The 23168-nt window shown below is 45.5% G+C and overlaps 1 long non-coding RNA gene across 1 annotated transcript in view; it reads right to left on the bottom strand.

The window, feature by feature from the left end:
* Positions 1-23168, bottom strand: part of LOC135918639 (uncharacterized) — a 150338-nt gene that overhangs the window by 111211 nt on the left and 15959 nt on the right. The window contains exons 2-3 of the long non-coding RNA XR_010569712.1: positions 4292-4427; positions 1490-1625 (exon numbers count right to left, since the gene is read on the bottom strand). This is a non-coding gene — a long non-coding RNA (uncharacterized lncRNA). The remainder of the gene's footprint in view (positions 1-1489; positions 1626-4291; positions 4428-23168) is intronic.

Consider the following 23168-nt stretch of genomic DNA (forward strand, 5'->3'; position numbering starts at 1 on the left):
CAGAGACTGACAAGAAGGAAAGAAAGTGGAGATTAATTGTTTTATTTAAATGAAATCTACAATTCATACATACAACGAACGGGAACGAAAGAACTACTGCCAGAAGGTGGGATATGAGCCCACGTCATCGCATTACGCGTGCGATTTTCTTGCTGATTGAGCTATTTATGTATGTGTACTACAGTTGCCCCTGAGAGTTTTATGTGTATAGTTGTCCTCGCCTTTGCTAGCTCTTCGTGGCAGCACACCCAAGCTCATCCGATTCCCAGCCCTTGACCTGTCATATTCTTTACTTCTTTATGCCCGTATGCGTGTTTCTTTCTGTAATTTTGCTCTGCCTCTATATGAGCATGTTAGCGCCAAATGGAAGGAAAGAATACATTGATACGAAGGCCGCTAAGTCTACCATTCAAACCACTGAATGAACATCCCAGACTATTGGGCTGCGACTGAGAAGCGAATATGTTATCATAGATGTTAGCTTTAAGGCGACGTACGTGCTCTGAAGCTACGCTGTTCGCAAATTGTATAGCTTGCACACATAGCCAGAATGAAAGAGCAGGAAACTTAGATGCGCCTGAATTCGCGCTACATAACGAATGCAATTTCGCAGTGTTCGCCAGCTACGATGTGAATATTTTTCTACCAATGGCTAGGTGCTGTCGCGATGTCACCAAATAACGATCGGTCATGATTCCATCATCGACTATAGAGTGTTTAGGCATGGGATGGTGACAGACAGCGTCAGTTTGACCCGACATGACAAGGCGTTAGTTGCTTTCCGTGCGTGGGCGGCCAGCGTTATCAAAAAAAGTAGACTCAAGTCTCCACTTTATAGGCAGAGCGTGTCAGTACCGTAATTAAACCTATTTCATTGTAAACCTCTTCACTACCGAAGAAAAATGTAGGCAAGAAAAGACCAAAGGTTTTTAAGTTTATTTCACACTGTTTTAGCAGCTCACAGAAAAGGAATTGTGGCATAAGAAGCATATCTAAGCCTGAAAACCATTTCTACAAATGTGGACACAAGATGCGAAAGCATCGTGTGAGCTACTCGCAGACAGCTTTTTTTTTTTTCTAGCTGCCTCAGCCGACACATGGCGTCCTCCTTTGGAAGCTGGGTAAATCGCAATGCAGGCTAATAAAGGCACGCAACTTGAATGCCTCAGAACTTTTCGCTGATGCGTACTTAACTTTAGAACAAGTGTTCACAAATATGGACACCGGTAACGAACAGGTAGATTTGCCAGAGCGCTCACGACTACCTTTCTTTTTTTTCTTTTTAGCGGCCGTCTCAGCCAAGATACGACGTCCTCCTTTGGAAGAAACTGAGTAAACCATGGTCCAGGTTCAGAAAGGCGCGCGAGTTTAACACCTCGCTACTTTTCGCTCAGGAGTACTTTGCTACTCCTGAGAAGTGAGAAGCGTACTGCACAATAAAAGACAATGTATACGCAGATGAGGTCAGTGAACTCTCTAGCAAACTTACCGTACTGGCAACACGTACGACCTGGAGAAGACGCCAAGTATTGCCGAGCAAACTGGAGCATAGGAGGAGGAACAGTCCTTCATTTCACCTGTTCTGGCGCTCGGTCACCACTCATTCTAGCCTTCTCTTGTCTTGCCTAGAAGAGAGACAAAAGAATAACACGTTGTAATGTCGTTGTACGGGTAACGCTGATCAGTCGCCAGGAGAACAGTGACACCCACTGTCTCGGTCAGCACACGTTGATCTCACTAGCGGTGCGCAAATGTGGACACTGGCAGCCAAGAAGTTAACGACAGGAAGTGGAAATGTGAAAATTAAAACCCATATTGAAGTCCGAGGAAGAGTGGTCCTTGTAGTTAGGTAGCATTGAAACCAATGCATAAGGAGGTGAGCAGAAGATCCCATCAGACATATGAGCAGCTGGTGCGGTGTTTGCACGCAGACACAACGATTGGGACTGTACCGCACGTGTTCAATAGCTCCTTTTTTTTTTTTCGACGCAGCCTATGCATTCTCCAGCGCTTGTTTCCATGCCCGTTGTCGCTAGCATAACATGCTCCAACGACAGGCGTCGACGCATATTAGCAAAGCTCTTACTGCCTAGAATAAGAAGCGATGAGGTTGAAAAATTGTGTTGGTCTGTAGGTAGAAGGAGCTACCTATACAGGGTGTATCTTATTTTAGGCCGTACAAGCTTATTTCTTATCAGCCTATGAGTGTAGCAAATATGGCGGTTTTGAAGATAAGTTCTATAGATAGGCGGACATACTTTGACAGTGATAACATGAGTATCAGATGAATATTTACCAAAAATTGTTAACTTTTTCGTTAGAACATTGAGGACAGTGGTTAAAATGGCAAATTTTGAGGCAGTCATATTTTAAGTGCATCCTCTCATTTTTTTAACTTGAACATTGTACCTAATTCAAGAAATTCGTCATCAAATTTCAACCCTCAATCCAGGCAATATCAAAACCGAGAGATCCATGACGAAAAGCACGACGAAATTTGAAACACGTCGCGGCCAGTCGCGGTAGATACTGATATGGCACGGTGTGCCTGGCAAGCATCTACCGCGATATGTTGTATCAGTGTTTGCCGCGACATGTCAACATTCAAACTTAGATTGAGCGTTGAAGTTCGATTATGTAATCTCGAATCAGGCGCGATTTTCAATATTTTTTTAATAGAGGGGGGAGGCATTAAAATGTTACTGCCTCCAAATTTATCATTTAAGTACTGCTTCCATGGCTCTAATGAAAATATTAATTCCCAATTTGTGTTAATTAAACTTCTGATATGTTTTATTGGCAAAGCATGTCCGTCCGCCGAAGAACTTATCTGCAAAAACCCCACGTTCGTTAAGCTTACTCTATGAAAAAATATGCGTGGTAAAAAAAAACGACCGCGTAGTGCCGAGTTAAAAAGTTGTAAAATACTGGTGAACAAAGGACGTTAAGCTCTACTCTTGGGTGTCCTGCCATGTCCACGTTATTATTTTTTTCTCTCGTCAGAGGTTTTCCACTGTAGCAGCACAGGTTGGCGAAGACGTCGTTAAACGATAACGATGAGAATGCGTGTAAGCTGGCAGTAACTTGAGGAAAATAAAAGAAAAAATTCGGTTATCTGGCAAGAGAAAGGAAACGGACAGATTAGATGTAACGTTGTAATATATAAATTACGCGAAGCTTGCTTGAGTTGGCGAGGAAGAAGCCCTAGTGGATGACGCGAGCACAACCTCCTCGCGTGTGGCTGCTGTTAGCTGTCATGAGAATAAAGATGATACTTGGCATTTACCGAGGAATCGGAAGGTTACGTACGGTATCAGGGTGCTTCTGAAAGCGCGAAACATATTGACCCGTCAAATCATACTATCCTTATGCTTTTTTATTTCTTCATTCCCACGTTAACTACTGCGTTACGTGTTGGGGCAAACGCTTCAGGCGATCTTCATAATTGCGTTCAGCCTGTACAACCACAATGCCGCATGTATTTTACGATTTGATCGCGTTATTTCAGTCACAAAACTGGTTCAGTATTAACTCCGTACCTTTTTGTTCCGACAAATCAATTACGCACGATGTGACAGCTTGATAGCACAACTTTCTCTAATAAATACCAATATTGCCAGGTTTGCAATAGATAGGAACTTCATTTTACCCAAAATACCCGCTAATTATGGCAAGCAGAGCGTCCATTTTTCATCTGCCGCATTCTGTAACACACTACCATTAGATAAAGAAACACTTAGCATTCACGAATTCAAGAAAAAACTAAAATAATTTATTCGGTCCAATGCCCAGTTCTAACTCATAACCATTATTTCAGTGTGCCTTCATTTCATTTTCATTGTCGTACCATTAGACTGCTGTTTGATGTCCTTGTCATGCATATGCATTCGAGTTCGCCAAATATGGTTTGTACGCCATGTCATTTATACTGTTATTTTATTGGTGTTCAATGAGATTATCCTACAGGGCTTTTTCTTATTGGGTTTCTAAACCGACTTTGCCACACTGACATACTCATTCTGCGGGGTTGGCCAGGAATGGATACGAACCCAGCAGCACAAATCCAGCTGCAAAAACTGTCTATTCGGGCACATAATTACCGTTCCAAGAATTTTTCACTCCGAGAGGACAGCAGAATCCGCAAAGTGACGAAAAGTGGCAAAGCAGCCTCCGCATTAAAAAAAAAAAAGAGAGGTACGAGCCACTCGCATTTGAATAACTGAGAAGCGTACTGCACAACAAAAGAAAATGTATGCGCAGATGAGGTCAGTGAACTCTCTAGCGAACTTACTGTACTGGCGACACGTACGACATCGAGAAGACGCCAACTACTGCCGAGAAAACTGGAGCATAGGAGGAGGAAAAGTCCTTCATTTCACCTGTTCTTGCCCTCGGTCACCACTTTCTTTGGCCTTCTCTTGTCTTGCCTAGAAGAGAGACAAAAGAATAACACGTTGTAATGTCGTTGTACGAGTAACGCTGATCAGTCGCCGCGAGAACAGTGACGTCCACTGTCTCTGTCAGCACACGTTCACCTCACTCCGTGTAACGCGTGCTTTGATGATGTACAAACCGACTGGCACGGCCGTTAGGTCTTCCTTCTGCCGGATGTTGCCACCCGGAAGGACGTGGAATTAAATCAGGCTCCATTCTCTGTCCACGTCAAACATTGTTACCATTCTAACGTTGGAACGCGGCAACAAATACAATTTCGGCACCTTTGTCTTTTGTCTGTGGCAGCTTCTGCCTCACTCAGGTTCCTGCCATAGCTGTGTCTCTCGATGGTCGCCAATGTGATTATTACTGCCTGGAGAGCTTGACCGTACCTTGCGGGGTTTTTTACGGTTCCTTTTGCCGCGTGCGAAGAACAAGACAAAAAAAATAGATGTTTGTTTTGCCGACTCGACTCCTGGTGCATAGAGCGTGATAGCGTTAGTGTCCAGAAGATAACGTAAGAAAATGACCGAAGATACTCTTGCAACAACAACGATCTTCCAGTTGCTTTGACAACGCACTCATGGCCACGTGGCACCACTATAAGCGTTTTTTTCGACAGAGTGGAGGAACGTTTCTAATGTACTTCATCTTTTTTCACTGCATCCTTTTGCGTGTGTGCGGATACCGTCCGTCCTTGTTCCTGCATTTGAAACCTCCACGAGCAGCTACAGCCTCCAAGGTACATCCTTCTCCGCGCAGCTGTGTAAAACCTATACCTCTTCGGTTTCACGTTTTGCTTATCGGGTGCCTTAACTGCTTGCTATTGTCACGTTGCAATAGCGGAGGAGGAGCAAACACTGCCAAGAGCATGAGTAATTAAGTTAACTCTTCATTGGGTGATGTGTCCCCAGAACAACACGCAGCACCCCATTAACAACGATAGCGGCGAGCACAGTCGTAGTTTGAGTTCACGGATCCAGTCTGTTCGTTATTTATACATGTACCATCCCTGCATTACTACATTGCAGAATCGTTGGCCATACGTGTACACTCAGGAATCTACAACACTATCCGCGTCGTGGTTATAAAAGATTCTTTCGCTGCACTAGCATAATTGGCGACAACATTTAATAAAAATGGAATACAGTATGCGCACCCGGGGGATGAATTGATAGCTGCGATTTCGGGGTTTTGGCATGTAAAACCCCATAATTTAGTTGAGTCGCATTCTGTGGGAAAGAGGAAGGAGGCACGCTAGAGCACGAGAATCACAGTACATTATTTCTGTGTTTTAGGGAGAAACTGCTCGGCGGCACGCCATGAGCGCACTACTTTAGTTGAGGTGGTGCCGCATTTATCTAACGAGCAAACACCGTTGAATGCTGTCAAAGACAAATTGAGTGGCTCACTTCGCGCATGCGCTATCGATGCATATTGCGTCATGCCTATGCAAGCGTACCCCTTCGCTAATTTCCTCACTTTCGTGAGCTCGGAAACTGGGCAGGGAGTAGGTTTAAGTGACTTGGTAGGGGAATAAAACTGCAGGTTATAGCGCGGTGCAGGGCTCAGTTCAAACACTGACTTCCGTTTGCGTTTAGTTTTATATCTACACGCAAACTTGGTATTAAGGACTCTCCCCCTTCCCCCCCCCCCCCCGCTCAGGCGCATACACAACCATGAAACAGATACGTAACGCTTCACTGATAAAATCAAGAACAAACAAACGCCACTAGCAAGCCAATAAACACGTGTCTTACCAAAGATAACAGCTTATGTTTTCTATCAGTCACTCACAGCCCGGCGATGTAACGCCGCTCCGGGAAAAGCACAATTATGTAATCGACAACTTTAGCAACGACGCTTTGGGATATTGTTCGGTACTTCATGAGAATAGATCGGGAATCACACGTAAGGATTCGCGGACAATCATGCCCAGCGAGTGATAACTGGCATTACATGCCAGAGACGATTGGACTGGGCTGATTTAATCAACGACTATTATACTGATTCTGTGGATGACTGAGAGCGGCGTCTTTTATTGCGCGGCGCATATTAACTCACAAATTCGTACTTTCACTATACCACTGTCTTTGTGGTACACTTAAAATGTAGAGGTGTAGACTGCTAAACACGCGCCCATTGATGTGCCCCTTACGCACTTTCTCGTAGCGTTGTAAAACAACGTGGTTGGTTCCTCATTTATGTGGTACTTTCAGCACCCAAACCCATCTGCACAAAGGCCGCCGCGAGTTTCTCAATAAGAACCTGCTACGTTGGCTTCTCCGCAGCAAGAGTCCTTGTGAGGTAAAGACCCACTCAGTTGTTCCGATTGCTCCAGTTTCAATGCGACCGCTTTTATTTCGCGGTTAACGATATGGCGCGTGCATGCGCATCAGTCCTTATCATTTATCTTCCTTTCCTTTTTTTACGCTTTCCACTCCCCCTTTAGAGTATCAAACTAGATGCAATCTGGTTAACCTCCCTCCCTCCCTCCTCCTCCTCCTCCTCCTCCTCCTCCTCTCTCTCTCTCTCTCTCTCTCTCTCTCCATTACTCGCCTGTTTTCCCCTCCCTGATGCTGAGTCATGCTCCCTCACGGGTAGCAGAAAATAGCCTCTTTTTCTCCTTCCTCTGAATCACTATATAAGCATAGGCGTGAGAGTCCTCCCGTGTGCACTCTGCGTGTAAGAATTTAATGAACGCCAAATGCGATTCCACTGTAAAGCAGTGAGGTAGCGGTGGGATCTTTAGGGTGTGCTAAAATATCGAACTCGGAGAAAAATCACGCAACGCATAACGCTTAGTTAGGTGAAAGGAAATACATATAATCAGCTATGACATAATTTATATGGAAATAAATGGGAATATTTGTGCAACGTTGGCTATAAAACCCGTTGGCTGTCTTCTAGACAAACGCAGACACATGCACACACAAACAAAAATATTTTGTCAAAGATACGTTATTTACCTCACCTGAAATTTGCTGAAAGAGAAAACAAAGAGAAGAAAGACAGGGAAGTGAACCACTAAGATGTTTAAAAAAAAGGTCACCGGCGCTTTTTATTGATAAGGGAATCAACCTTATGCTGTTGTCTTATACCTGATCATTACCATTAATCTCATATTGAATAATTTTGTTGTGGAGTTATTGTCGATGTCCAGTTTGTTAGGGCGGTGAATTAGTTTCTATGGCACAAGAAACAAATGCAGGCAGCAATACTTATGTTGCTAGTCAAGAATTATGTAAAACCTTCTTTTGCTTTTAGTTTTAACGATTTTCTTTCCTCTGCTTTGCAAAAATACAACCGTTTAACACAGGAGCCGTGGCGCAGGAGCCGCGGCACGTACCATGCCATCGAACGCAGCATAACTTCAAGGAGAAACAAGGCGAAATAAAAACACAAGGCATTCACGAGAATTGATCTAATTGGCACTTAGCTCGAAGGCACTTCCTTTCTCTGAGCAAGCAGCAAACGCAAGTATCGAGCCAGCCCGGGTGACCTCAGGGCTGGGAATTAAACGCGTCCCTGTTAGCCTTCACTTAGGCGAATACCACGGCCACTCTGGTCTAACCTAGGACTCCTTCGTACGAGTTGTCTCCAATAGTCTAATCGAATTAGACGCTGGCCACTACTGCGCGTAGTGAACTGGGTCGACGCAGAAAGTATACCGTTCACGGTGAACCCAAAAGACAGAAGTCAAATGTCAGCCGAAGTATAAATGGGTTGTAGTTGCCAATTTAGTTGGGCGCAGCGTCTTGCGAAGCTACGGTCACGCCGTCGTGCGTCAATGAGGCGGCGCCTCGCGCAGCTTGTATTCTCACTGGGCGAAGAATGTGTTGTTCGAACCGATTAGGGCATCATGATCATATAAATCTCACTTATGGGTACAGCAAGGAAAACAGCCTAGCCACAGTGTATAGTGCAACGGAGAGCTTCAACGTTGCCTTTTCGCGAAGGCGTTTATTAAGTGCTGGCTTCTTTGCGATGATGCAATCCATCAGGCAATAGAACCTTGGTCCAAAGAACTGCGAGGAAAGATGTGCCGAGGTTGGTGTAAAGGTGTTGTGGGATGAGTTGAGGGAATTGGGAAAGAGTGAGAAAAGCAATGTAGTATAATGTGTATGTGGCGGAGGGCGAGGGAGTTGACGAGTAATCACGCGTTTCCAGCAGGTGCGCGACAGCACACACTTTGTGAAACCGCTTACATAGATGGCTTACATAGACATCTATGCTAAAGATATTCCGGTGAACGGCACTATGCTCTGAGAAATTACACAATGAAACAATAAATGATTATTTAATAGCCTCACTGCAATAAATACGGGCCTTCCAACGCATAATGCCTTTGTGAAAGCGAAGCTTTCTTCACTTTCATCCAAGTGATCTGGCTCGCCTGCATGAAAGGCACAAACTAAAGTGGGCCAATCCCGGAGACACTGGCCCGATCCAAGCTATGGTGTAATGAAAGCTGGGCCGGTTCGATCTTAAAGAATTACAAGGGGCGTCGTGAAGGGGTTGTGACTGAGTGAGAGGAGGAAAATTAAGGAATGAGTGAAATCAGCGTGCTGAAGCCGGAACCCGCTCTGTATTCCATGTAAAACAAAGTCATGATCGGGCCTTCCTGGTACGTGCAGGCCATGTGTATATAATCTACTGCGGTGACGTCATATTGGACCACCCATTCATGGTGAAGCCGGGTCCCATCACGTGCAAAGCCGAGGATATAAAAGCACGCCCGTTGTTCTGGTTCTTCAGTAGGCGAGGCGACATCGCTTGAGCAACTATGCTCAAGCGATGTCTGTTTCTTACGCAGGTACGTTATTTCGACAACGCCTATTTCATACGTTCCGATAATAGATTTTTGCTGCTGGTTGCTCGTCCAAGCAACAAATGCTTTTTATGCAATTTCTTGTTTTTGTTCACTTGTCCCATGTATTGCTTTAAGAGCAATATATTGAGTGCAGATGTTGTACTAAACCCTGTCCCTCCTAAAGCTATTAAGGTAGTTGTGACTGGTTCCGGTCTTTTAACCTGCTCAAATAGTCCTCCACAGTTGCCGGAAAGTCTACTGATGATGAACATTTCAGAACATGTGAGCAACAGAATGTTTCTAAAATGCTAGTTGAACTTCTTGCTGGTAAAAAGAAAATGGCCTTCTGTTAGGAAAAAGATATGGGATGGTACGGCCTCCTTTTTGAAGGCTGAATGCTTTTATTTTCAACAGACCTAATAGAGAGCCTGCTAGAAGGGCAGAGGTTAAAGGCTTAAAATGCCTGACAAAGTCCTCTTGTCGTTCGAATGGCCATACTGCACGCTTATGATTTCACCACGCATTTATTAATAATTTTCCGTGCGACTGGGATCGCGAAATCAATTCTCTTGCTGAAGTACCAGGCCGACACCATTAGTTCTGCGCGCACCCCTGCCAGTGCTTGATTACGACCACAGCCTGTTACGATCGGCCAGGGTCGGAAAGTGACCTTCCAGCCTCTCTTTCACTGCTACGACGAATCGCTTCTTCATGAAGCTAACAATGCATCCCCTCAGGCAGACCAGCGGCGACACTAAGGCGAGACACGTTTGGCGAATAGAGTATTGATGGATGCCACACTGCCGTCAACCCCAACGCTGGGAGCACAAAACTTATGGAAAAGGGCATTCTACGCCGCTTCCTCGTGGCCACTGCTAGCCGCCAAGGCCGTTTAACAGACACACCAGCTAATGGCTGGGCGATCCCAGGAACCAAGACGCGCCAATTGAGACAAGCGTAACAACCCCTTTAGAAGGACCCCCCGACCCCCCTCTGCTTTCTATAGAGCAGTGACACGGGTCCCGTGGAGGTATTTCTCCACTTGTGTTCAGGGGACAAAGGTGCTGGAGTGATTGTGCGCACCCTCGCCCTTAGGGCGGATCCTTCGGCGACTTTGGACACTCCGATTGGACGAAAGTGTGACGGCAGATTTCCCTGGCCTGGGAATCTAGGGAGGACAGAGGGGATTTAAGCAGACTTTTTCGGCTCCCCAGGTGTGCTGCAATTCAGTCACGCTAGACTGTTGAAACGTAACGTTCTCTTCTCCTCATGTAGATATTGTGAATAAACCCAGTACCCTTGGTTCTCGATGAGAACATGTTCCTCCCTTCAACAACGTCCACAGTGTGAATGACTTGGACGATGGCATGGGCCAGCTAGCCCACGACATGCCCGATCCAAGCTCTTCCAACCTCTCACACGAAAATCTAAGCATTTTAAATGTTAATTCCAGGATCCTCGTTAACAAATATCCAGACTTAGCTTTCTTGATTTGATCATACTCTCCCCATATTGTTGGTGGGACAGAAACACGGCTACATTGCGATATATCTGACGCCAAAATACTGTACTGTACTATATTGGCAGAAGAGATGGTGCGGCTATTTTTATTCGTCCTAACCTTCAATTTTCAGCTATTCAAGGCCCAGGTGATATTGAATTAGTATGGTGTAATGGGCACTTAGATAACGATACTGTATATATTTGGTACTGTGTACCATCCTCCAGGTTCTTCACTTCTTCATTAACATAGTTTAAGTACATTTCTTCATAAACATGGCCTACATTCCTCTAATTTAGTTCTATTAGGAGATTTCAACACACCGAGTATTGCATGGTCATCCCTTTCAGTTTATGGTTATGAACGCTCTGTCTGGCAGGGCACTGGTAAACATATCCTTGTCGTGCAGTCTGAGACAAGACAGTGGACAGTAACGCCAGACGTGCGTCAGTGTTAGATTTGGTTTTTCTCAGTGAACATTTGGCTGAAATAGGCTTACGCGTGTGATATTTTTGATGATACATCTGATCGCAAAGCTGTTTATGTTTCTGTTTGGACAAAGAGTCCCAAAACACATTTCCTTTATTTGACATTTCGTGATTTTGCCCGCGCTGATGATGTGTCCATCATGGATAATTTACCTGATTCCTTTTCTATTCTTGAAGAACTTAGCGTCTTAACCTGATGGCTGCGACGTGACGTGGGCAGTGACGCACGCACTAAGCACATATTTAGTCAACAAAAACCGTTGAGCTGCCACGGCATCGGGGAAGCCTGCTCGTCTCGCAGGCCCGGGTTCGATTCCCACCAAGACCTAAATTTACCTAATATTCCTTTTCAAGCGCATTAATTTACTTTGTTTACAGGAACCTCCCTGAGAAATTTGACGTCATTCCGAGCATTTATTGAAGAGTTTTTACTCTTTGCATGGTGAGGGCTATTTTTGGAACCATCATTCGGCCCCGCCGCCTTTAATGCTTTCGCACTAAGAATAAGCCAGGACCAGACGACATTCCCGACTAATTTCTTTTACGTTGTTCATTGTCAACTTCACAGTAGCTTGGGACGTTGTTAAGGAATCCCTGTTCACATGGGTAGTCCCAAATTCATGGAAGGCCGCTAAGGGTCTCCCATTATACAAATCTGGTGACGCGTATACTTTGTCGAATTACAGACCAATTTCATTAACTTTTCTGTGCGGCAAGTTGCTAAAGCATATTGTCTATAAACACAAAGCAGAGTTTCTTTAATCTAACAGCACGCTATGTCCCAACTTGGATTTAGAAAAGACCTGAGCACGATTTCCCAACTCGTTGAGTTTACCCAGGATATAACTCAGTCCCTTGACATTGGGGTCCAAATTAACGCGCTATTTATCGACGTTGCAAAAGATTTCGACACAGTAGTTTTCGGCGCTAAACTATTGCATAAACTTAATGGTATCTTAAGAAAACCCAAACTTGTAATATGGTTATCTGGTTTTCTCCCCCAATGTTCTCAGTATGTACTCTCCAACTCTAGCAATTTCTCCGGCTGTGAATGTGTCATCTGACGTTCCACAGGGCTACGTGCTAGGAACACTCCTTTTTCTAGTCTACATTACCTTGTAATATCTCTGCAAATATCGGCCTATATGTCGATGATTGCTTCATCTATCACGTCATTAAATCTCGCGCTGATTAAATCCGCTCTTAACACTTGTTTTGAAAGCTTTTGTAACTGATGCCAACAGTGGCAGATGACCGTCAACTTCAGCAAAAGTGTTTTTTTTTTATCATTTTCAAGACGTGAATTGATTGTCCGATTTCACATACACTTTTAACAGCCAATGCTGAGACATATTTTATCGGTATAATTATTTGGGAGTTGTCTTTTCTCACGATGCGTCTCGGTCTTCACTTATAAATTTTACCATGCAATAAGGTGCTTCAATGACTTGGTTATCTACAGCGCACGCTGCGTTCTGCCTCACCCCCCCCCCCCCAAAAAAAGAAGAAACACCAAACCCCTAACCCTACAAAATTCTTATCCGTCCGAATTTAGAGTATACGCCTCATTCATCCAGAATCCTCATCAAAAAAATGAGGTAAATATTTTGACCCAGTATAAAAATAACGCAGCTAGAGCTATCTGCCACCGTCATGACAGAAATTTCTCACCTTCTTTAAGTTTTCCTGACTTGTATTTAACCACACTCCAGGAACGTCGTCATATTGAATGTTTGAAATTTTTGCACAATTTTCGAAATTGATTACGGTGCACTTATCTTGACTTTTTTATTACTTTTTGGCACTTTCAAGAACCAGGCTGTACCATAATCTCAATATTATGTCAGATACTTCCCGTGCAAACAAGTATATGTATTTTTTTTTCCATACCATCTAGTGCTGGAATGTTTTGCCTGGAAATGTTCGCGAATCGCCTGTAAATGAATTTCTAGTAGCCATTGAACGCTTGTAACAGTATGTATACTTTATGGTTTTACATATTTTTGTAACCCACCCCTGCTATAGCTCAAGATAGGCCGCAGTATGTACAAATAAATAAATTAACTAATTCCAGCGGATTTCAATGAAGCCAGCGCTTTCTTTGACGACCTTCATCGCTGGTTTCTACCGGAATTTTCATTCGTCAGAAACATGGTAGGCTGCTCACGAGGAGTCAGTTTGAATGAAGTGGACATTCTTTCGAACTGGCTCAAGTTAACGACCGCGTCGTTCGGCGTCCTGGTTGTCAGCCTGCGCTGAACGCTTTATTGAGCAGAATGCTTTGCGATATGTACTGAAAAAAAAAAAGCTCCTGGGAATTAAACCAGATAGATCACGTTCGATAGTAAGAGAGAACGGTAAAAGGTTGTGCACAGCTTCGAAGCACAAAGTGCACTTCCAACTGAACGGACCGAAGAGACAGGATGACGTCAATGACGTTGCTAGTGCACAGAATTAAAAAGTCGTAGTCTTGGCGCCAGCGGCAACTTGGCCATATGGGAGGTCGCTTGCTGTGTCGATAATATCGAACTGGCTAGTCTGTGTCCCAGCATTTTCCTTTCTTTCTTTCTTTCTTTCTTTCTTTCTTTCTTTCTTTCTTTCTTTCTTTCTTTCTTTCTTTCTTTCTTTCTTTCTTATGAGTGGGGAGGGAGTGGGTGCTGTCAGGCTTCTTATAGGTGCGCACGTTGGCTTCGCTCTCCATTTGCTATTACTCTTCACTTCCATAACGATCTGTGGAGTACTGCTTTCCTCGGTTGTAGGGTGCATTTTATTCCAGCATTTGGACTTACGTCGTCAGACTTTTCGCGGCATTCTCTCTCGTTTCCTCTTTTTTATATATTTGCAGTGCGGACTTGCAATAACTTTGGACCAACGGAAGCGATGTGACGAAATGACATCGTTCGCAAAAGCGCGAAGTTTGCGACTTAGGAAAGCGTACGTGCCCGATATTCACGCAGAGAAATACGAGATGAACGGCAACGGCAGAAAGCTGATGGTTTTCGTAGGCTCCGCTTCCATATCACGATATATTATCCGCTGTGACAGCAATGATTGTTGGACCTGGACACTTGCACTGTTTAAACCCTCCAGTGTGAATGCCCTGAGAAGGCGCCCTATGCATAAAGAAAGGTGCTCTTATTCTGTATTCTCTATTGTGTTTATCAGCGGTGTCAAGCCTACACTGGGTTAATCTTTCAATTAAAGGGTGAAGAGTAGTGGACGGGAGATCGAATAAAGAACATCGGCCGGAATATCCTAATAAAGGATAATTTCATTCAGCCTCAGTTAGATAAGGTGAGTAAAGATATACAAGAAGCTCGACGACATAAAAGCCGCCAAGGGAGATAATAATACGCAAAACGTAAAGATAACAAAAAGGGGGGCTCGCGATTTGTCGGAAGTAGGTGATAGAATAGATGTGCTAGAGCATGAAAGAAATTTACGCTGCCTAAGTTCACCGTCCTGTTCCCAGATCTTGACGGCGACCGGTGTGAATGGAGTTAGAAAGCTGTGACTAGATCATGGTGTAACGGAATTTAATATTGTTATCGACGATGAAAAGGAGATGGCTTCCTGGCATTTATTGAAGGAAGTGGACGTATTCAGCCATCTCTTAAGATATGCTAGCAGTATCTAAAATTAAGCCTAAAATAATTATTAAGCTTAAATTAAACAAACATTAAAATTTAAGCCAGGAGTATGTTATTGTACTAGATTGTTGTGTGAAATGAACGAGAAGAACGGGGAAACCGAGCGGCCCAATTTTCGTTAATCAAAACCGTATGAAACCAACAGATAATTGAGCCAAAGAAAGCATAGGAGGAGTTATTTGTGATAATAACTGAAATGTAGAAATGATAAAGGGAAATGAACGTGGATCAAAAAGCAACCTGCCATCGACGAGAACCGAACTCACAACCTTCACCTCACGCGAAGGTCATAGGTTCGGATTACGCATTGCGTACAAGGTTCAGATTCATTTCCCTTCAATTTATTATTTCTACGTTGCAATTATTATTACACATAAATTCGCCCGTGCATTCGCCGGCTTCGTTATCTGTTGGCTTCTTATTATTGCGTGAAATAGTTCGATTGATTAAGCAAGTCTTGCTCTACAGTCGGCTCTCCATTTTCTTTTTCTTTTTATTCTGTTTGCCAGAACACCGGTGACCCAGCCGCCGATATCATGGCCATTACGACCCCACAAAGCGCCGCTCTGTTTATCAATCAGAGTTTCTTCTAACTCGAATCAACATGGTCACAATTAACTCCCCGTCTCTTGCTACTCTAAAACTGCATCACGGCGTGCCTCTAGCGCAGTCATAAGACTCACATCTATGGCCCATGTAACTGATCACTCAAAGTACTTTCGGGCGTGATATCATGCTAACTTATAAAGATGCAGAGGGCTCTTGTTCAGAGGCGTTCGCACAGACACCTACAAAACAACAGAGCAACAGTGTCAAGTTCCTTCCCGTCGTATAGGCGTAGAAATTTATGGAACTCTGAAGCGATCACTTTAAGGTTTTCTTGAAGTACAGTACTGCAAAAATACATAGTTAGCATTTGGGGTCTTCTGAGCTAAGCTCTTCAGAAAGCTGGCGTGGCGTTATGCCAGACCACCAGGCTCGAACAAGTGCTTCCTGAACTCTTACATTAATCGCACCGTGTAGACTACCCATTGCACGCGCGACTTGCGAGTCACCGCCATGGCCGCCTTCACGGACTCGAACCCAGACATGCAAGTGAAATTACCACTATCATCATCAAAAGTAGTGCAAGCTTGCTGCTCAGCTTGCTGCTCAAGCTTGCACTAGATGTGGCGTTCACTAGACGCTGCCTACACCTTATCGACTGTGCAGACAGTACGGACCACATTCCGGACTCCGAGGAGTCTCCGAGACTGCGGAAACACGTCTTGTGCATCTGCCCGTGAACAAGATTTGTCCAAATTCGTCAATCAACCTTTGTCTGAATCTGAAAAGTTCGATCATGTAGGACCTTGGCGGAACCATTGTCGTGGGCATGATGTTCTAAAGGCTCTTATCAAATTCTTGCACTGAGTGATCTGGGTTGGAGACTTTAAAGGGTCGTCGCTGGTCAAGTTCAATCACCACCATTTTCATCCTCATCATTCATCTACACTTTCCTATCTCTCCCTTTCTTGACTCTCATTTCCCTTCCCCCAATGCTGAGTAACCGGTCAGAACTTCGGTTCAGGTCGCCCTCGCAGATTTTCTATCATAATCTCTCTCTCTCTCTCTCTCTCTCTCTCTCTATATATATATATATATATATATATATATATATATATATATATATATATATATATATATATATATTGTGTACTCCGACAATTGATCACAAGGAAACCCTTTGGATCGACCAGTAAGCTCGAAAGCCCGGGCGCTATGGAGAGAAAGTTTAATGACAACTGGGTAGGGTAACCCAATGAAAGGCTTGGCATGATACTGCAGATTCAATATTTGCACATGCTGTATGTAGACATGTAGACGACTATGAGGATGGTGCTTTAACGTACTCCGTGTAGTGGGACTGGGGAAATGCAGAGACGAAGAAGACGTTTTTTTTTTTTCTGGTGGTTTTCCAACAGGCTGTTCCGCCGTCTTGCTCAACGTGTTGCCTCTTTTTCACGTTGAACCGCGACACTGGTGGAGGTGCGGGGTACGACAACCCGATGCTCCGGACTCCTCGTGGGAGCCGTTCATCCAGCCCGGACACTCTGTCGTCCATTGCAATGCATGTGCATCGTTTCAGTCGTCGATTGCAAGGCCTTGCTTCGGAGCTCACCCCCTGCAGCAACCTTCGTCCAGACGCTGCCCATCACCGTCCATGGCCGACGCCAGCTCGCCACAGGATCCCGAAAGCGTCCGTCCGTCCAGACCGCCACAGGTAACCCTTCTTCAACCGCAGATTCCGGATCGCTTCCACAGTGGCAGCTTTGAAGACGTCGAAGGCTGGCTTAAAATAGCAGCTTGGGCTTGTTGGTTTTCCATCCTGCTAGTAACAGCGCAAAATATAGACAAGGGACGAGACAAGAAGACACCACAAGCGCTTGTGGTGTCTTCTTGTCTCGTCCCTTGTCTATATTTTGCGCTGTTACTAGCAGGAAGGCTGGCTTGACCAGTTTGAGCGCGTCGCCAAGATCAATGAGTGGAGCTCAAAACAAAAGCTCTCTAATGTCTATTTTGCTCTTGGCGATAGTGCTCGTACGTGGTATGAAAACCGAGAAGGCAGTCTATCGACCTGGAGCGACTTCCGCCAGCATCTCCTTGATATCTTTGCGAGTGTCGACCAACGGGAACGTGCCCAGCAGCTAATTGAGTTACAGGTTCAAAAACGCAATGAAACTGTCGCAATGTTCGCCGAGGGCATGGCCCGTCTGTGTCGTAGAGCCGACCCAAGCATGACAGATGATAAAAAGCTACGCCGCCTCATGCGCGGCGTGAAAGAGCAGTTGTTCGCCGGACTGGTGCGCCTGCGAGACGGTAGCCTGCGTTTTTGTGTCGACTGCTACAAGCTAAATCAGGTTACAAAGAAAGATGTCTACCCACTCCCAGGTATAGATGACTCCCTCCACCGGCTTCGGCATTTTTGTTACTCTTCGTCAATGGACTTGAAGAGTAGGTATTGGCAAATCGAAGTGGACTGGAGAGACTGTGAGAAAACCGCTTTTGTGACGCCAGACGGACTGTGCGAACTTAAAGTTTTGCCCTTCGGTTTGCGCTCTGCGCCCGCCACTTTCCAACGGCTTATGAACACCGTGATTTCGGGGTTGAAGTGGAAAACCAGCTTAGTCTACCTCGACGATGTCATAGTGTTTTTCGCAACGTTTCAAGAGCACCTTGACCGGCTTAAAGCGGTTCTGCAGTCAATACGGTCCGTCGGCCTCACCCTAAAGCCGGAGAAACGTCATTTTTGCTTTGAGGAGTAGAGTTTCTTGGCCATGTCGTCAGTCACGCGGGTGTCCGCCCAAATCCTAATAATATTGCTGCTGTCGCACAGTTCCCTGTACTCACAGATAAAAAGGCTGTCGGACGCTCTCTGGAACTCTGTGGATATTGTCGGCGCTTTATTGCAGACTTTGCCCGCATTGTGTCGCCGTTCACTCGCCTCACGAGGGATGGCGTTGCTCTTGTGTGGGGCGACGAACAGCAAGCTGCATTTACCGATTTGCGGAACCGTTTACAAACACCTCCTGTGCTTGGCCACGTTGACGAGACAGCTTCTACAATGCTTCACACTGATGCCAGCAACGTTGGTCTCGGAGCCGTGCTTGTGCAGTGCCAGGAGGACGCAGACAGAGTGATCGCTTATGCAAGCAGAACGCTGTGACGCACAGAAGCAAACTACTCTACAACTTAGAAGGAGTGCCTCTCCGCCGTATGGGCGGTTACAAGGTTTCGACCATATTTGTATGGTCGCCCGTTAAAAGTTATCAGCGGCCATCATTGGCTCTGCGGGCTCACAAATCTTAAAGATCCCTCCAGGTGATTAGCACGTTGGAGCCTTAGACTGCAAGAGTTTCATATGACGCTCATGTACAAGTCGGGAAAACACCATACCGACGCCGACTGCCCGTCTCGGTCGCTCATAGAATCATATAGGCTCCTTGTTCCGATGAAGAGGAGACAGCATTGCTCGGTCTTCTCAACACGTCTACCATTGCAAAACAACAACGTGACGAACCTGAGCTGCTTGGCCTGATTAATTTTTTGGACGGGCAAACTCGGACCGCCGCAAGGGGATTGTCGTCGTTTTGCTTAAAGAATAAAGTTCTATAGAAAATGAACTTCTTTTCGAGCGGATCCAGCTATTTGCTCGTCGTTCCTAATGCTCTTCGTTGTGAAGTACTGGAAGCGTGTCACAACGAGATCACTTCTGAGCATCTAGGATGCTCGCGAACGCTGAACAGAGTGCGACAAAAATACTAATGGCCCGGACTGCCCGTTGCCGTGAAACACCGCGTTCGGACCTGTCTATTTTGTCAGCGGCGCAAGTCACCTCCAACGAAAGCAGCCGGCTTGCTACAAACCGTTCAAGCACTGCAAACGTCATTTGACCAGATCGGAATTGACATCTTGGGTCCGCTTCTTACGGGTAACCGCTGGGTGATTGTAGCAACTGACTAGCTTCCTCGCTACGCCGAAACAAAAGCTATTCAGAGAAGCACCGCAGCAGAGGTGGCGCGGTTTTTCATTGAGAGTGTTGTCTCGAGACATGGTGCACCTACCATCGTCATAGCAGACCGAGGCACCGCATTCACAGCCGCGCTTTTAGATCACGTCCTGGCGCTCAGCGTCACGACCCATCGAAAGACAGTAGCCTACCATCCACAAACGAATGGACTAACAGAGCGCCTGAACAAAGCAATCGAAGGCATGCTTTCAATGTACGTGAATATAAAGCACAAATATTGGGACGAGATTCTGCTTTATATCACATTTGCTTTTAACACGGTTAAACAGTAGACTACACGGATGACTCCATTCAGCCTTGTTCACGGACGGGAAGTGAGGACGATGCTCGATGCCACGCTACCACACGAACCTGACGACATTGACACGGATGCCGATGCGTTTACGCAGCGCGCAGAAGAAGACAGGCAGCTCGAACGCGTGCGAATACACCGGCAGCAAGAGTACGACACAGGCCGCTGTAATGGCCATCATAGACCTATAATTTACGAACCCGGTGACCGAGTATGGGTCTGGACGCCTATACGAAAACTGGGGCTATTCGAAAACGGGGGCTCCTCAGGCGATATTTCGGACCCTATAAAGTGCTGCGACGGCTAAGTGACGTCACATACGAGGTCATTCCAGATAGCCCTTACTGCACAAGGCGCCGCCAACACCCTTCTGAACTTGTGCACGTAGTGCGCATGAAGCCCTGTGTCAACGAGTGAATGTACGACGGACTTTTCTTTTCAACAAGCGAACTTTATTGTTTAGCGTCGGCGCAATGCTCTTTTAGAGAGAGGGCAAATGACGCGCGCTTTATGTGGGCATGTAGACGACGATGAGGATAGTGCTTTAACGAACTACGTGTAGTGGGACTGGGTAAATGCAGAGACGAAGAAGACGTTCTGGTGGTATCGCAACAGGCTGTTCCGCCGTCTTGCTCAACCTGTTGTCTCTTGTTCACGTTGAACCACAACAATATATTATAATACCGTATAAGGAAACAGAAATATAATAGACACACACACACACATTCGTCTAAAAAATTGGAAAGTAGAGGTATATGGCACAGACAATAAATAAATACCTTATACTTAACCAAGTCGTTAAATTTAATCCGGAATTACCCAGTATGGTGTGCCTCGTAATCATATCGTGGTTTAGCTACGTAAAACCCCAGAATACAATTAATTTAACCTAACCCGGCAACCCGGAGTTGTTGGAGAAATATGGGAGAGGCCTTTGCCCTGCAGTGGGCGTAACCAGGCTGATGATGATGATGATGATGATGATGATGATGATGATGATGATGATGATGATGATGATGATGATGATGATGATGATGATGAACCCGGCTGAACTGAACCAAACCGAACCTAACCTTCGAGAGTCCCCATGGTCCGCATCCTGTTTGACAATACTGAAGAAGAAGAAGAAGAAGAAACTTTAGTAAAGAATAGTCCGGCAGTTCTTGATGTGGTGGCCTCAGGTGACGGCTCGAAGTTCTTGGACTCGAGCGGCATCTTCGGCTTGCCGGACGGCCCAGAGCTGGTCTGCCAGCTCTGAACTTCTGATAGCCGCCTCCCAGCGGCGGCGACGCCTACGGAGAAGGTCCCCGGCGGCTCCCGCATCCGGGGCGGCGTCGGGAAGAACGGAGCTCGAGCCTTCTACTCTGGCAACAGCCGCGATTATGGACGCGTCGCCAACGGAGCTGCTTTGATTACCGTTGTTGCCGGTACACTCCCAGAGCATGTGTCGCAGCGTTGCTCTGCGTCCGCATGTTTTACACGCGTCTGTTGGGTACAAACGCGGATAGCAGTGGTGTAAGATAGCGGGGCTAGGGTAGGTGTGTGTCTGGAGCAAGCGTAACGTCACGGCCTCGTTCCTGTTCAGTTTATCGTGTGGTGGCGGGAATTTGCGTCTTTCGAGTCTGTAGTGTTGGGTGAGGTCTCTGAACGTGGTTAGGCGATCGCCCCACGCCCAGTGTGTTTCTTGTTGCTGTGTTTCTGTTGTAGTGTCCCGATCCGGCAGATCCGATGCCCCGCTCTCGGGGGCGGAGGCGGCCACATAATCAGCGGCGGCTCGGCGTGTGAGACCTCGAGCCGTGGCGTGGGCCGCCTCGTTTCCCGCTAGCGGAACATCGGTGTGTGCCAATACTGAAGAAAAAAAAACAGCAACTGATAGCTGAGAAAAATAGGCAATTGACTGTTCACGGGAAACCGCAATACAAAATATTTTTTCTTCGCTGCTGCCTATCAACGTTGCGCCATCTGTGTTGTTTCCAACGAAGTCTACTTAACTTCAGCGTTTAAAAGCAGTGGAGGCGTCGAGTCAACCGTGCGCTCTTCAAGCACTCAGGTCATGTAACGACTTCCACCTGGAAAGGAACGAGAAGCATCGTTCTCTCGGATTATAAAGAAGTGGACGTCACCAGAAGGGTCGTAAACTGAGCTCGTTGGTTCTTATCCATACGAGAATGCTAGTGGACAGCGCGAAAAGACGCGACAAGGTTAGACGACATGAATGTAGACGACTGCACCACTAGTGCTGTCGAATCTTGCTCCATATTTTGGCACTCTCCAAAATTAAGTATTCTCGTAGATTTGCGACCTTTGTATTGAAATTTAGCAGCATAGCGCAATAATGAAAAAGAAAATGTGTAATAAAGGGACAACATACGGGGCGATCATTTTTTAATTTTCTAGAATTTTGAAAAGTCACCTGTGCCAGATAGCACATTCTTGTCCTTGAGTTGAATTGTTCGAAGAGGCTGGCATTACTATCGTGAGAAATTGAAACCCATAATCAACTAATTAACTTCTTAATTATTACATTTACGGCACATGTTGCAATTTACGAATTGTAAATTTGCCGGTGTGTTTGCAAGACGTATACACTTGAAATGAATCTCCAGGATGGCACCAATTTCGAGATATTGTTTCCCAAAGTGTGGGACGAAATACAGGAGCGTTCCAGTTACTTGTGTGCTTCAATGCATAAAAGAATGTTTTCGTAAAAAATAACTGGAACAACGATGGCATTTTTAGTGTGTGCTTGATGGCGCATATCTCCAAACTGGTGTCATTCTGGGAATTCATTCCAAGTGGATAAACCTTGCAACCTCAATGGCTACAATTCATAAATCGCTATATGTACAGTAATCTAATTAGTTCAGAAGTTAATTTGGGAAATCTTTTATTCAGTTTAATGTGTTTCGATTTCTCTAAGCAATCCAGCTCAAGGACTAGAATTATGTTATCTGCAACAGGCGATTTTTAAAGATTCCTGGAAACTTAGAAATGATCACCCCGTATACCTAGAGGCAGAGTCCTGATAAAGACTGCGGCTTTTTCAAATTGGAGAAATTCTATCTAAATGTACCAAAGAGAAGTTTTCCGAAGTTTCCCACTACCTTAAAGAAAGGAACGAAAATGTACCGAACTGGCTTCAGCATTGCAAGTCGCACGCATCCGCTGTCAAGGGACATCTCTCAAGGGAGTGCCGCTCGGTTGTAGTAGGGCATACGACAGAGTAGTTGAAAACAGGCTTTTACGAGCGAAAACAAACTTGTGTGACCGTGATTGTTGGCTCTGTGTGCACATTCGCTACGGCTGCCGTGCTGTGTCCTCGTCATTCTTACTTTTATTTCAATATCCTTGTGTTCGTCTATACTGCTTCATTCGAACGGCCTCTTCACCTCCCTCGCCTTGTCCTCCTTCTTGCAGCTT

The sequence above is a fragment of the Dermacentor albipictus genome, chromosome 5 (genome assembly GCF_038994185.2).
Source record: "Dermacentor albipictus isolate Rhodes 1998 colony chromosome 5, USDA_Dalb.pri_finalv2, whole genome shotgun sequence".
In the NCBI taxonomy this organism is placed as follows: domain Eukaryota; kingdom Metazoa; phylum Arthropoda; class Arachnida; order Ixodida; family Ixodidae; genus Dermacentor; species Dermacentor albipictus.